Raw genomic sequence first — 4,707 nt, 5'->3', positions numbered from 1 at the left:
TGAATTATGGTTTTCTCTGGGTATATGCCCAGGAGTGGAATTGCTGGGTCATATGGCAGTTCTATTTTTAGTTGTTTAAGGAACCTCCATATTGTTCTTCATAGTGGCTGTATCAATTTATATTCCCACCAACAGTACAAGAGTGTTCCCTTTTCTCCATAAATATATACAATTTTATTTGTTATTTTACCTCAATAAAATTGTGTGTTGAGGGGGAGAAATTATTCAACACAATAAACCAGGGAGAGAAAATCCCTTGAGAAAAGGTCTTTGGTTTGAATTCTCAAGACCAACTGCCTCTATTGATACAGTTTTCAACTTGACTGATTTGATGAGAGTCAAAACATTGTTTAAACATCAAAATGCATGAAGACTAAGGAAAATTAAAAATAAAACTTTCATTATAATGTAAATATATATATGTGTGTGTGTGTATGTATGTGTGTATATATACATATATATAAAATGTGGCCCAACAATTATACTATTAGGTATTTACTGAGTGATTTAAAAACATACATTCATACAAAAGCCTATACACAAATGTTTATAGCAGCTTTATTCATAATCACTAAAAACTGGAAGCTTCCAAATGTCGTTCAACAGGGGAGTAAATAAGCAAGTGTGGTACATCCATACAGTGGAATATTATTCAATGATAAAAGAAATGAGATATTGATTTACACAACAACATGAATAAAATTTAAATGCATTTTAAGAAGCTGGACCCAAAGGTTACATATTGTGTGATTCTATTAATATAACATTCCAGAGAAGATAAAAATGTAGGGATGGAAAACAGATTAATGGTTGTCAGAGTTGAGGGGTTGAACAGTGACTGACTACTACGAAGCCATACAAAGGAACTCTTAAGGAGAAGGAACAGTTCTCTGCGTTACTGGGGTGGTGCATATGTGAAATTATGCATTGGTCAAAACCCAGAGAACTGGACCTCAGAAAGAGTGAACGTTTATGCATGTAATGACAACAAGAGGAACTGAAGTAAGTATGGAAAACAATGTTTTGACTTGAAATTGAAAGGACAGACAAAAAAACAAGACTACAAAACTCCAGTAACTCCAGTTGGCAAATTTGTTTCTAATAGGAGTAAATGCTAATCATTCTGAAACTGCTGTACATGTATACTGGAGTTGAACAATTAAGTACATAGATGATGGATGGTGGGAGTCAGGTTTTTCACTGTAAGAGAGGAAAGTCACAGAAAAAAAAAAAAAAAGGAAAGTTCAGATGAGCCCCATGATGCTGGGTAGAGTCAGAGATATCAGTATGAACTCATGTTTAACTTAATACGCACACAAAAAACACGCGCACACAATGGACAGATACAGAAATAATTATAGATATGTAAGTGTACATGAGTTAGTAAACATATATTTATTGCCTACCTCTGTCTGCTGAGGGGGCCTAGAAACAATGACACCCCAGTAGCAAAGAAAACACCTAGCATCCAGATCTTGGTTTCTAATTACCATTCTCAATTAAAGGAACATTTGGTGAAATGAGGCAGGAAAATTACATTCCTGGGCTGAGGCAGGAAAAATACAAAATAAGCCTGGAGAATTTTGTAGCTCCAGAAAGTAAGGAAGTGTTCAAAAAGCCAAAGGATGCGGGTATGTCAAAGGGACACAGGACGCAAAGCACTCCCAACGTCCAAAGCTGTAACAATCTGAGAAACAAAAAAAAAATAATAAGATAGTTTGTGGTTAGGACTCAAAGTATAAAATACACATGTATCCATACTGATATAAATTAAAGACGGAATAAATAAATAAATGAGGGAGAAGAAACAAATCTTCCTTACAGAAGAATTCTAAATAATATCTAAATAATATAAATATATATAAATACCATCCAGGAGGTGGGCTTAATTCCTGTCTTATTCCTCTCTTTCTTACCTCCCCACCTCCCCCAGAGTGGGCTACACTTAGTGGCTTGTTTTTTAAAGAATAAAGTAGGGAAACAGAAAAAGAGTGACTTTAAAATGGAGAAACCTGGCAAATAATAGCTTAACCAAATGATGAAGTTTAACATCATTAGGATCTGGTATACCCCCTAACATATGCCCCCATAATATGATGTACTCCCTTAAATGATGTGATGAGAAGGCCACTTCACTTCTTTGGAATTCTTTCCAAAAGTCATAATCCCAGTTTAATCATGAGAAAACATATCAGACAAACATAGATGAAGGAACATTCTATAGGATACTTGGCCAGTACTCCTCAAGACTGTCATGCACATGAAAAACATAGAAAAACTGAAAACTGTCACACATAAGAGGAGGCTGAGGAGACATGACAACAATGTGGTACCTTGAATTGGATCCTGGAACAAAAAGAGGAGATTAATGGAAAAACTGAGGAAATCCAAGTAAAGTCTGGAGTTTAGTTAACAGTAATGTACCAATGTCAGTTTCTTAGTTTTGACAAAGGTAATATGGCCATAGACAATATTAACAATAAGGAAATGGGTTGAGGTACACATGGGAACTCTTTGCACTATCTTTGTAACTTTTTATAAATCTAAAATTATTCTAAAACAAAAAGTTTATTAAAAATTAATATTACATTTTCTGTGATATCAAGTTGACAAGCACACCATTGCGCTTTTAGCTTTCATTTTCCACTTTTAAGATGAAGGGAGGTGCTATTATTTTGTCAGTCTAAAAACTCTTAAGGTTGCTAAAAAGAGAGTGGTGGTTGTGACAGTCAGTGCTGTCTTAACTCAACATCTACTGAGTACTGAAATGTTTTTAGAACACCACGCACTGTGTTATGCATTTACTGATTCCTATCCTACCACTGCTCAATCAAGAAGTTAATACACCTAATGCTAGGTTTCTCAACCTTGGCGCTGTTGACATTACAGGCCACATAATACTTTATTTTCTGTGGGGGCTGTCTTAGTCTGTTCAGGCTGTTATAACGAAATGCCATTAACTGGGCAGCGTATAAACAACATTTATATTTCACAGGTCTGGAGGCTGGGAAGTTCAAGATCAAGGCACTTGGCAGACTTGGAGTATCGTGAAGGCCTGCTTCCTAGACAAATGTCTGCTTCTTAGATTAATGTATTTTCCCTGTAACCCCACATGGGGGAAGGAAGGGACGAGTTAGCTCACTGGGGCCTCTTTTATAAGGGTTCAGCCCTCATGGTCTAAGTACTTCCCTAAAGGCCCTACTTCCTAATACCATTGCGTTGGGCATTAGGTTTCCACCTATGAATTTTAGGGGACACAAACATTTGGTCTATATCAGGGGGGATCTGTCTTGTGCATTGTAGGATATTTAGCACCATCTCTAGCCTCTATTTACTAGGTGTCAGCAGCATACATTATGACAACAAAACCTGTAGCCAGACATTATCAAGCATCCCTTAGAAGTCAAAGTCACACCCCTACCCCCACTGAGAACCACTTCTGTAAGGTAAGATATTACATATAATCACATTATATAATTATATAATCACATAATTATATAATGTGATTATATGTAATATACGAAATACAGACAATTAGTTTTCAAAAAATATTGCTGATTTCACAATGGCAGTGTATCAGGAGGTAAATTACTGCTGTACAGAACAGTGTTTCCTTATGAGTTCCTCAGAAAGTATCTAACATTCAGAGAATAGCCAAATAGTGCAATAGAATTTGACTCAGCATTCCCAACTCATATCTTAACGTGAGAAATGATAATGTTCAATCTAAAAATCCTAGTTATATGTATTAAGGTTGTATTTATTCATTTGAAATTATAAATTTTAAAGTTTTAAAAAAATATAGAATGAACTCATCTTTTTTCCCAAAAGGTAACAATATTAAGAGTTTCTTGTATATTTCCCCCCCAAATGTTGGTGCCTATAAACACAAGGGCATGTCTGAATATTTTTTTAAAGGTCACTAGAGTACTGGCTGAGAGTAATGAGATGGAGTTCCAGTCTTGGTTAATATTAACTGGCTGGTTGCACTTGTGTAGGCCACCTATTTTCTCTGTGCCTTAGTTTCCTCTGGGAAAATAAGAAGTTTTTACTAGAAGATCTTTAAGTATTTTCACAGTCTGAATAACCTATGACTGCAATATATTTCTAATAGAAATAATGCCTCAATCCCTCTCCCCAACTCTTATCCCCCACCCCACAGCAGTCTTTAGTGTCTTGATAATTTTTAATGTTGGCCACCACAACAAACATATTGTTTCCTCTACAGCTGCATTTTCTGTATTAATGAGAAACCATTAGATGCTTTTCCATGTGGTCTTCAGATTCAGTAGCCAAATGACCAAGTACACTTAAAAAACATTTCCGGGATAATGTTCCTAAGCCAAACCAATTTAGCTGTGGCTTTAAAGGTAAATAAACAGGATTAGAAGAATCAACATTGTGAAAATGACTATACTACCCAAAGCAATCTACAGATTCAATGCAATCCCCATCAAACTACCACTGGCATTTTTCACAGAACTAGAACAAAAAATTTCACAATTTGTATGGAAACACTAAAGACCCCGAATAGCCAAAGTAATCTTGAGAAAGAAAAACAGAGCTGGAGGAATCAGGCTCCCTGACTTCAGACTATACTACAATCCTACAGTAACCAAGACAGTATGGTACTGGCACAAAAACAGAAATATAGATAAATGGAACAGGACAGAAAGCCCAGAGATAAACCCATGCACATATGATCAA

General features: G+C 35.8%; 1 protein-coding gene across 2 annotated transcripts in view; it reads right to left on the bottom strand.

Annotated features, from left to right (window-relative positions):
* Positions 1-4,707, bottom strand: part of ATRNL1 (attractin like 1) — a 744,759-nt gene that overhangs the window by 294,942 nt on the left and 445,110 nt on the right. The gene's annotated exons all lie outside the window — the stretch shown is intronic.

The sequence above is a fragment of the Physeter macrocephalus genome, chromosome 20, assembly GCF_002837175.3.
Source record: "Physeter macrocephalus isolate SW-GA chromosome 20, ASM283717v5, whole genome shotgun sequence".
Taxonomy (NCBI): domain Eukaryota; kingdom Metazoa; phylum Chordata; class Mammalia; order Artiodactyla; family Physeteridae; genus Physeter; species Physeter macrocephalus.
The sequence above is the reverse complement of the archived record's forward strand: the minus strand, read 5'-3'. Positions and strand labels throughout refer to the sequence as shown.